Source organism: Notolepis coatsorum, assembly GCF_963971535.1.
Source record: "Notolepis coatsorum genome assembly, chromosome: 1".
Taxonomy (NCBI): domain Eukaryota; kingdom Metazoa; phylum Chordata; class Actinopteri; order Aulopiformes; family Paralepididae; genus Notolepis; species Notolepis coatsorum.
The window spans coordinates 159,925,205-159,937,175 of NC_140165.1; positions in this window are offsets into that span (position 1 = coordinate 159,925,205).

Consider the following 11,971-nt stretch of genomic DNA (forward strand, 5'->3'; position numbering starts at 1 on the left):
TAATATTTAAAGGAGCTGCAAGAAATAGTTAATACTCTTTCAGGATGTATTACACAAAAACACAAAAAGCTATAAGACCATTTTGTTATATTCCCTGAGCAGACTGTGGTGATACACAAGTCTTAGGGAATCCTGAGGGGATGCGTGAATACTTTCGGCAACCAACATGTCCTTCCGCGTTGCTCTGATTGGCCAGCGATCGGCCAGCCCTCTACGCTCGTTTCCCCCTACGCCGGTAACGCGCGCATGCGCATTTTCTTTTTGACGGCACTCACACGCCAAGCGAGGCTAATCGCGGAAATGGAATGTTATGTTCGAATCCGTAGAATACATATTTATCAAAACAACTACCAGATTCACTCATAACGTTATTTCGCGTGACAACACAGCCCAGCTGTCAGAAACTGTACATTGTAACGTTATATAACATAACGTTATATAATGTTATTTCACGTTTTATTCATAACGTTATTTGCCGTGACAACACAGCCCAGCTGTCAGAAACTGTACATTGAGGGGGTTTGAATCACTGTACATTGAGGGGGTTTGAATCACTGTTTACACTCCCCACTTACTGTACCATGTTCTACATATAGAACCTCATCTCATGCACCGGTTTGAATCAAAGCCCTATCGAAAGTACTCAAGCTCTACTGTTTTTTTTTTTTTTCTTTTTTAACTATCTTTTTCCCCCTCCACTGTTAGTCGTTATGCCAATTCCCAACTCCCTTCCTGGTTGTTGCGCACCCCCCCCTACTGTTGGTCCGGGAGGCCGGAGACTATCACATGCTTTCCTCCGACACATGCGCAGTCAGCCGGCAGCCAGCCGGCAGCCAGCCTGGCAGCGCAGATTCTCACTGGGAGAGTGTAACGCGTGGAAGGTCACACTACCTCCCTCCAGATCCTTTCTTTGCTGAGCAGGCGCCCCGACCGAACTGTAGGGGTATTTTTCTGTTTACAACGCCCAGGACCCACCCATCAGCTTTCCCACCCTCTAATACTGCCAATTGTATTAGTACGGACGACCAGCCAAACTGAAAACAATGTGGAGAGCTGGATTCGAACACGCGAACCCAGCGTCTCCAGCATTGGTGGTGAGTGTCTTGCCCACTGCACCACCTGGCCGCCCAGCTCTACTGTCTTTAACTATAAATGTTTACACTCCCCACTTACTGTACCATGTTCTACATATAGAACTTCATCTCATGCACCGGTTTGAATCAAAGCCCTATCGAAAGTACTCAAGCTCTACTGTCTTTAACTATAAATGTTTACACTCCCCACTTACTGTAGAACATGGTACATGAGTATATAGTATATAGGGATGTTGCACTTGAGAACCACAGGTTTCACAACGCAATTATTGTTATTATTATTTACAAGACTGGGCATTTATTTAAAAAACATACCCTAACCACATAACAGATATTTAAAAGGTAATTAACCAGGGGGATTATCGCGTTGCGTATTAACCTGGGGGAGCCTCATGCGCGGCGTAGCGTGTAAACGAGCACCTGGGGGGAGCCTCATGCACGGCGTAGGGAACGAGCGTAGAGCGCTGGTATTCACGAAGGAGAGCGCTGGCCAACGCTGGCCAATCAGAGCAACGCGGAAGGACATGTTGGTTGCCGAAAGTATTCACCCTGAGGCCGTACTTGTCTGGTTACATTGTAATTCAGAAACAGCAGGCATACATTTTCTCCCTGGACTGGAACAAACACATAATTTGTGATAAACTGCGTCTGATAGTATAACCAGTATCTTTATGCAGTTACCTAGTGGCAAAGGCTCCGTTCACACTGCAAGCCTTAGTGCTCAATTCAGATTTGTTTTGTTTGTCTATTCACGTTCATTTTTTTATGCGGCCAATATCAGATTCCAGTGTGAACTGGTCACACTCCTGAACTGACCTGCATCATGCGCAAATGAACAATAAAGAAGATGGACGTAAAATAAATAATGTAGACCCATATCTGATTTAGGACCACATTACATTTTTATGAAAGTGGCCCAAATCAGAATTGAAAAGCTCAGATTCCATGTGTGCTGTTCACACTGTCGTGACAATCAGATCTGAGTCACAAATCAATTTCACTTGCAGTGTGAACGTAGTCAAAGGCTAGACCAAGGATAGCTGGAAATGTTTAAGAAGTCGGACTTAATACCAAACTTGGAAGTCGATTTTGATTGGGATGAAGTCTGGGCAAACATTCGGCTGTCGTCACGCAACCCGGATCATCAACAGATTAATCTTAATTCTATTCATAGGACTTACTTAACTCCTAGACGTTTGCACCTAATGGGGCTTAAACAAGACCCTCGATGCTCCTTGTGTTTAAACGGTGATATTGGTACATTTATGCATATGTATTGGGAATGCCCTCCTGTTAAGATATTCTGGGAAGAAGTAACCACTCAATTATCAGAATTTTTATTTCTGACCATACCTGTACTGCCTTCTGTATTGTTGTTGAATGATGTTTCTCAGTTATCAACCTCTGTACATGTAAAGAGACTAATTTTGTCCGGTCTCACGGCTGCCAAAAAGCTGATAGCATCACGCTGGATTCAACCGGATAAAATGTGCAGGAAGGTATGGGTTCTTACCTATCTCGATGTGATTTATCTAGAGATATCTACCGCACAAATTTTGGGTGTTAATGAAGCCAGCATAGCAATCTGGTTAGATGTGGTGGAGAAGATAAAGGATAGCATATGAACTTGTAATCCCTGGCGTTAAACGGAATAATGGATGGATAGTCCAAGAGGGGGTCCTGGGGGGGGGGGAGCCTATTCTTTAATCCCAGCCCAAGAGTGCTTCCGAGTGCTTCCACGTTTTGTGAGGATTCGCCTGTTCCCTGGACCTTTTTTCCCTGTCTCCTCACCTCACCAGCCCCCACCCTTGTGAGAACTTTTGCCTGCCTCCTACTCTTCACCAGCCCCCACCCTTGGACATTCTGTTCCTCTACCCTCACGCACCTGTTGGGAGTTTGCAATCACCTCGGGAGAGTACATAGGTTGCAGACTCCCCTCCAGTCCTGGTCGGGTCGTTCTGTGTTCTGGACTCTGTGTTCTGGACTCTGTATCTGTATCTGTGTTCACTCTGTGTTCATGGAGTTCTGTACGTTACCATCCTGTACGTTACCATCACCTGCCGCGTCTCCGGCGTGAGACGACGTGCCAGCCATCTCCACCTGTCGCCGTTTGCCTGGAGTGGGACACCGTCTTCGCTCTCTAATTCTCTACGGGAGGTTTTCCAGTGTTCCCACTCCAGACGTCAAGCCGGCTCGTCATCGCTCCCGATTCCACGGGAGGAAGGCGTCTCTTCGTGATCCTCGTTCCTGGGGTGAGGCTCGTCGTCGCTCCCTAGTATTCCACGGGAGGACGGCGTGTGCCCATCCCGTTCCCCTTGGACCTAGGCTCGTCGTCGCTCCCTAGTATTCCACGGGAGGACGGCGTGTTCCCATCCCGGTCCCCTGGGACCCCCTTTGTTCTGCGCTGCCCGTCTGCAGCATCCGAAGAGGAGGAGGAGGATCCCCGTGCCAGGCCTCCGCCGTCGGGACCCTGTCCCCGTGCCAGGCCTCTGCCGTCGGGCCCCTGTTCCCGTGCGGCGGGAACCCTGTCCTCATCCTGTCCTCATCCCTGTCCTCATCCCTGTAAGCAGCTCTGGCCCTCGCCCTGTCCAAGGCCTTAACCCTGTTCTCTGTCCCTGTCTCCAGCCCGCCTCTCCGGGCCTCTGTCCCTGTTCCCCTCTCCAGTGCCCCTGGTCCTGGTCCTTGACATTTAGCCCTGGCCCTGTCCCTTAGCCTTAGTCCCTTAGCCTGTTCGCCTCTTAAAGGCACAGTGCCGCATTTTCCATATTTCTTTGACTCTAGTGTTTTTGTGTTCTCCCTTAAAGGGACTGTGCCGCTTTTTGTTATGTAATAAATAAATGCCCTGTTTTGGCTTACTCTCATACCTGTCTTGTGTTGTGCGATTGGGGTCGGTTACAAACCATAACAGTACGACCCGACCAGTCGACGACCCCAGCCAGCACAGACAGTGTATGTGAGTTAGCCCCTGTTAGCTCCCTCTAGTTCCCTCTAGCTCCCTCTAGTTCCCTCTAGCTCCCTCTAGTTCCCCTGTTAGTTCCCCTGTTGACTCCCCTGTTAGCTCCCCTGTTGGCTACCCTGTTTCCCCACAGCTAGGACTGTCCTTCCAGCTAGCTTGTTCTCCTTTGCTAGTCCAGCCCTGTCTGCTAGCCTAGCTCCGGCAGCTAGCGCAGCCTCTATGCTAATGTAGCAGTACAGCTAGCATAGGCCCTGTAGCTAGCAATGCTCTGGCAGCTACCCTGTCCCTCTGCTAGCCCCACCTTAGGTGTAGCTTCCCCTGCTAGCATGGCCCAGTTTTTTTTTTGTTTGTTGCCTTGTCTTGTCCCCTGCCCCGCTGTCTGTTTCCTTAGTGTTCTGCCCCGTCATGTTAGTGTTCTGCCCCGTCATGTTAGTGTTCTGGCCATCATGTTAGTGTTCTGCCCCGTCATGTTAGTGTTCTGCCCCGTCATGTTAGTGTTCTGTCCGTCATGTTAGTGTTCTGCCCCGTCATGGTAGTTTTTCGGTCGCCCGGTGGCTCCCGTGGAGGGGGAGGTACTGTGAGGATTCGCCTGTTCCCTGGACCTTTTTTCCCTGTCTCCTCACCTCACCAGCCCCCACCCTTGTGAGAACTTTTGCCTGCCTCCTACTCTTCACCAGCCCCCACCCTTGGACATTCTGTTCCTCTACCCTCACGCACCTGTTGGGAGTTTGCAATCACCTCGGGAGAGTACATAGGTTGCAGACTGACCTCCAGTCCTGGTCGGGTCGTTCTGTGTTCTGGACTCTGTGTTCTGGACTCTGTATCTGTATCTGTGTTCACTCTGTGTTCATGGAGTTCTGTACGTTACCATCCTGTACGTTACCATCACCTGCCGCGTCTCCGGCGTGAGACGACGTGCCAGCCATCTCCACCTGTCGCCGTTTGCCTGGAGTGGGACACCGTCTTTGCTCTCTAATTCTCTACGGGAGGTTTTCCAGTGTTCCCACTCCAGACGTCAAGCCGGCTCGTCATCGCTCCCGATTCCACGGGAGGACGGCGTCTCTTCGTGATCCTCGTTCCTGGGGGTGAGGCTCATCGTCGCTCCCTAGTATTCCACGGGAGGACGGCGTGTGCCCATCCCGTTCCCCTTGGACCCAGGCTCGTCGTCGCTCCCTAGTATTCCACGGGAGGACGGCGTGTTCCCATCCCGGTCCCCTGGGACCCCCTTTGTTCTGCGCTGCCCGTCTGCAGCATCCGAAGAGGAGGAGGAGGATCCCCGTGCCAGGCCTCCGCCGTCGGGACCCTGTCCCCGTGCCAGGCCTCCGCCGTCGGGCCCCTGTTCCCGTGCCAGGCCTCCGCCGTCGGAACCCTGTCCTCATCCCTGTAAGCAGCTCTGGCCCTCGCCCTGTCCAAGGCCTTAACCCTGTTCTCTGTCCCTGTCTCCAGCCCGCCTCTCCGGGCCTCTGTCCCTGTCCCCCTCTCCAGTGCCCCTGGTCCTGGTCCTTGACATTTAGCCCTGGCCCTGTCCCTTAGCCTTAGTCCCTTAGCCTGTTCGCCTCTTAAAGGCACAGTGCCGCATTTTCCATATTTCTTTGACTCTAGTGTTTTTGTGTTCTCCCTTAAAGGGACTGTGCCGCTTTTTGTTATGTAATAAATAAATGCCCTGTTTTGGCTTACTCTCATACCTGTCTTGTGTTGTGCGATTGGGGTCGGTTACAAACCATAACACGTTTTCCCTGATTGGCCGCGACAACGCCTAGCACGCCCCGCGGCAGCGGCAGAGCGGAGCGGCAGAGCGGCAGCATTATGCAGCCGTAATCCCCCCTGTTTTAACATCGACGGTTAGCTCAACTCGTTCGCCACCTTGCTGTGGAGCCTGTTGGTGACAAGTTTGAATCACTTCAATTTTTTTTAGGGTTAAGTTTAGGCATTCTTTTGGAGTTGGTTAAGGTTAGAGTTTGTCGCAGAGCATGGCAATAGAATGCCTGCCTGTCTTTCTTTCGCCGGAGCAGCAGCCTATTTCCGCTCTGCCGCTCTTCCGCGCGCCGCGGTCACATGGGCGTCGTGGCCAATCAGAGAAACGCGAAGCACTCTTGGGCTGGGATTAATATAGACGCGGGGGGGAAGGGAAGGAGAAGGAAAGAGTGAGGAGGAGCAAGCAAGAGCATATGTATTGTATTGTATTGTATTTATTATGTGTATATCTTTTAATCTACATTTATTTTGATTTAAGTACTGGACAGTCATTATTGTTATTATTATGTCGGTCATAGTCCTGTGATTTATTGTGGATTTCTACTGTTAATGTATTGTGTGTCTAGTTTTATGTTAAAAAAAGGGGAAAATAAAAAACATTTGTTAAAAAAAAAAGAAAATCTGACTTAACTACATACATACATATTGACCTGATTATTGCACCACCATCTGGCCGGCTGGAGAGATATCTGTTGAGAGGCCTTGACAAATTCCATGTTGTCATCATGTGACTTTTGTGAATAGCGCCACCTTGTGACCAAATTACACAAAGTGTTGCATACCTGTTCCTTATCATGGAGCAAACGTGTGTTGTGTTTACGAGTAACTAACACGTCACTTCCTGTTGGGGGGGGGGGGTTCCAAAAATTCTAAATGGTGGAAAATGTAATGTGGTGGACATAATGCAGGTTCCAGTGGTGAGGTTGTAGAATAGGGATAGATGGATATGTGCATAAAGCCCTGCATCAATCAGTCTTACGGTGTAATCATGGTTTTTCAAAGTTTTACATTTTGACACCAATTGGTGTGATATTTGTTGTGACACTGATATCTGTTATTGTGGCAAATGTCATATCTCTAGCATACTATGTCATGACAAACTATACTTCTTTTAGACAGACCAACCAATGGACCACTTGCTCGGTCGCAGCTAAAAACAGCCTCAATAGCAAATACCACCCAAAGAATTCAAATATGTTATTTCCATGGCCAAGGAAAGTTCAATCACTATTTGTGAACATGAGCTAGCCTACACTCTCGTGAACCAGAAAGACGTAAGACTCAAACTTTTGATGTCGTCATGTATGTAGCTGCTGCGCAGACTGACTTTGTGGACCCACAGATTGTTTGTTTGAGTTTTTATACCCAAATGAGCTTTATCCTATAGTCGTGTTCTCAGTACTGAAACAGAACATGTATTCGTATACACAGAACATTCCCATTGGTGCTCTCAATGTCGTCTATATAGCATCTCTCCCAATTCATTCACTTTAATAAAGATGGTAGTATTAACATGGTAAATAAATGGTAAATGGCTGCATTTATATATAGCGCTGGTGCCCCTGAGCCACTGGCACCTTTCAAGCAGAGTCGCTGTGGGACCACTGTGTTGTGAGGAGTGCCCTACGCTCTCTGTCAGCCTCTAGCGGAGTCGTTGTGGGACCACTGTGTTGTGAGGAGTGCCCTACGCTCCCTGACAGCCTCTAGCGGAGTCGTTGTGGGACCACTGTGTTGTGAGGAGTGCCCTACGCTCTCCGACAGCCTCTAGCGGAGTCGTTGTGGGACCACTGTGTTGTGAGGAGTGCCCTACGCTCTCCGACAGCCTCTAGCGGAGTCGTTGTGGGACCACTGTGTTGTGAGGAGTGCCCTACGCTCCCTGACAGTCTCTAGCGGAGTCGTTGTGGGACCACTGTGTTGTGAGGAGTGCCCTACGCTCCCTGACAGCCTCTAGTGGAGTCGTTGTGGGACCACTGTGTTGTGAGGAGTGCCCTACGCTCTCTGACAGCCTCTAGCGGAGTCGTTGTGGGACCACTGTGTTGTGAGGAGTGCCCTACGCTCTTTGACAGCCTCTAGTGGAGTCGTTGTGGGACCACTGTGTTGTGAGGAGTGCCCTACACTCTCTCACAGCCTCTAGTGGAGTCGTTGTGGGACCACTGTGTTGTGAGGAGTGCCCTACGCTCTCTGAAGGACCACTGTGTTGTGAGGAGTGCCCTACGCTCTCCGACAGCCTCTAGCGGAGTCGTTGTGGGACCACTGTGTTGTGAGGAGTGCCCTACGCTCTCTGACAGCAGCCTCTAGTGGAGTCGTTGTGGGACCACTGTGTTGTGAGGAGTGCCCTACGCTCTCTGACAGCAGCCTCTAGTGGAGTCGTTGTGGGACCACTGTGTTGTGAGGAGTGCCCTACGCTCCCTGACAGCCTCTAGTGGAGTCGTTGTGGGACCACTGTGTTGTGAGGAGTGCCCTACGCTCCCTGACAGCCTCTAGCGGAGTCGTTGTGGGACCACTGTGTTGTGAGGAGTGCCCTACGCTCTCTGACAGCCTCTAGTGGAGTCGTTGTGGGACCACTGTGTTGTGAGGAGTGCCCTACGCTCCCTGACAGCCTCTAGCGGAGTCGTTGTGGGACCACTGTGTTGTGAGGAGTGCCCTACGCTCCCTGACAGCCTCTAGCGGAGTCGTTGTGGGACCACTGGGCCTAACAAAAATAATAGTTGGTTTCAGGTTGGTTGTCAGTTTGGCCATGGGTAGGTAGGGAATTTATTTTTATTTTTTATTTTTTTTTTTTATTCCCACGGCGACTATGGATAGGGAATTTCTTTATTTAATTAACCCTTTCACTGCCACACGACAGAAGGTTAGCCCTTTACTATCACACAACCGACGGCGATGCTCCATCATTAGCATCATTAGCTCCGCGGATGCGGAGCTAATGATGCTAATGATGGAGCATCGCCGTCGGTTGTGTGATAGTAAAGGGCTAACCTTCTGTATTGTCACAGTGAAAGGGTTAACCGGCTGTCGTGTGGCAGTGAAAGGGTTAAAATGTTCACAACAACATGGATGCATGTACTCTGCCAGCATGTTTAATATCCATAATACTAAATGTTTGACTAAGATTTCTATGAAACTTTATTCTAAAAAAAAGAAAAAAAAAAAAAAAAAAACGGATTTTCTTTTTTTTTAATATATAATTTTTTTTTAAAACTCATAAAATATATTGGGTCGCACCTAAATCGGCAGGGTCGGTCGGCAACCTGAAACCAACCATTATTTTTGTTAGGCCCTGTGTTGTGAGGAGTGCCCTACGCTCTCTGACTGCCTCATAACAAATATCACAGCTCGCTCACAGTTACAGGAAATGGAATCTCTTTGTTCTCACATTTCCTTGACAATGAACTGTAGGCATGTTGGGATCTTCATTCGTATTGGACACGTTCATATTTACTGTATATGTGGCTGCAATGTTATTATGTTGAACTCCATTAGAATCATATATTTTGCATAGTGTTTGGTCTTTATTCTTTTACTTTTTACTGTATGATGAACACTTTCAGGAGGGTCATACAGAACCAAGCGTTTCACTATAATGTACATGTAGCTTATATGTGACAAAACCTGAACTTGAACTTGAATCAGTGAATTAAGCCAGAAAATCACCATGCATTACCAATTAGCATTTCCATCATATTTTGCAGTAGATCTTATGTACATATGCCCTTGGGGGGAAGGACGACGGGATGGGTCAAATGCAGAGAGGAACATTTCATCGGCGACCCAAAAAGAAAAAAATTGCATGTGTGTGTATCTGTGTGGGCCACCCATCGCATGTGTGTGTCACTGCATGACAACATTGTCAATGTGTGCAATGAATAAAGACTTCTTCAAAGTCCAGTTGAATTAATTAATATGTGTAGATAATCATCAGGGACAAATAGGATATACTGTAGGAGAAGGGAGTAGTATATCGTTTTTGCTTTTCAGTATACTAGACTATATCATTATCAAAACCAGATTTTTTATGAAGCGTACTGAAAGTACTTGTTTTGATATTGTGGAACTGACCCGTGGATTGGCGATTTTTCTTTTTACATAACCTTCTTTTCTTATAGGTAAAGTTTTTATTTCATTTCATGGGTAAAACAGGATGACGCTGATATCCTATTGTAGCTTCATGTCCGGGCAAGCCTGGCTGGGTGTGGTGCTTTTCATGGGCCCCCGGATACAGTCTCATCACTCAGTGCCTTTAGAGTGTCATGAAGACTCAACCCCTTTGCTTTTGTTCCCGTCACGTGCGCAGCTCAAACTGAGCACATGGCAACTTCATTTAGAGGCAGGTTTGCCTTTAGACATTTCTCTGGCATTAATTTTGAATTACTCTCTCCACTACTACAGTACTACTACTACTAATTGAATCTACTAAATCGAACACATGTTGTGCTGATATCTGTTGCTGTTGTTTCTTTGGTGTGATAGGGCTTTATTGTGGAGGAACCCCCCCACCATCAGTTATCGTTTCTATGAGGCCTTGAGGGTGGCAGTGGACTAAAAGTAAGAGAGGCAGTGTGAGTCACCGGTTTGAGTAACACTCTTAACTTCCCCGGCAACCACCAGTGAAGTCCCATTGAGCAAGGCATTTCAACTCCCCAGTGAAGCTGCTCACTGGTGAAGAGGAGAAGACAGTGGTAGTACTGGGCATCTCCCAGGTGTGAGTTTGTGTAACCATAATACTGAAGCAGAGCATTGCTGAAAAAGAGCATACATGCCTAGAGAATGTTCCATGGATAAAGGTTAGGGGAAATCCTATGCAAACTACTGTAGCCTATGCTGTAGGGGCAACAGTGGCTCAGGAGGTAGAATGGTTGTTTGGCTCCTCCCGGCAGTGTGTCGAAGTGTCCTTGAGCAAGATACTTAACCCCTAACTGCTGGCGATGAGCAGGTTGGCACCTTGCATGGTTGCCACCATCATCGGTGTGTGAATGTGTGAGTGAATGGGTGAATGTGAGGCATATGTTGTAAAGCACCTTGCATAAAAGTGCTATATAAATGCAGTCCATTTACCATTTGTATGTTCTAATCATGCATTGCTGCAGTTAATTTACTATCCACTTGGGGCATGGTGGCAAGTCACCTGGATCTTACAGAGGAAGCTGAGGATTTCAGTGATATCCACAGGACATGATTTTTACTTCACAGAATCCACAAAGTTTGTTGCACTCAAAACTAATTTGAGACCAGAGACTAAATAAACTATCAAAGAAACAGATGGCAAGATAGATAAATCATTCTTTGGCAGACAGCCTGGAAATGTGTAAACAGGCCATATCCTGTAAACGAGCAAGAATCCAGTCGTTTTGCCATTTTAATACTTCCTGAGACTCAACAGCTGATCCGGAGACCGGGCACCCATTGTCAGAGATGAATCACAGTTTGGTATGGCTGGGCAATTCATCAAATTATTATTATTATTTTCAATTATGATTCTGGCTTCCAACGATTATGAAAACAAGATAATCCACTTAGAAAGCCAACCGATGTTTTTAAGCTAGGTCAAGCCAAGTTTTTGTTTTTCAGTTGAATTATATTTCAATATCTTTTATTTATTATTATTCTTAATGGATTTTATTTCAAATGTTAAATAAATGCATGTTTTCAAAGTCAATGAGTAATTGTGTAGGTAGGTTGGATGTTAGATGAGGTTGAATGAGGCTGCCTAACCACCTCATAAACATAAAGTCACACACATGTTCAGCCAGGCTGCTGGGTCTCTGCCTGTGCTGGTGAAAATGTGTTTTCTCTCTCTCTCTCTCTCTCTCTCTCTCTCTCTCTCTCTCTCTCTCTCTCTCTCTCTCTCTCTCTCTCTCTCTCTCTCTCTCTCTCTCTCTCTCTCTCTCTCTCTCTCTCTCTCTCTCTCTCTCTCTCTCTCTCTCTCTCTCTCTCTCTCTCTCTCTCTCTCTCTCTCTCTCTCTCTCTCTCTCTCTCTCTCTCTACCCCCCCCCTCTCTCTCTCCATTCAGATTTCCATTGCCATGTTCTCCACAGTGTGCCTAGTACACAAATGTATGTAGGCACTTCACTAAAGGGGTCAGAGGGCAGGGTCATCCATGTGTAGCACACGTGAAATATGGTACAGTGTGTAAAGTATGTGTCTGTGTGTGTGTGTGTGTGTGTGT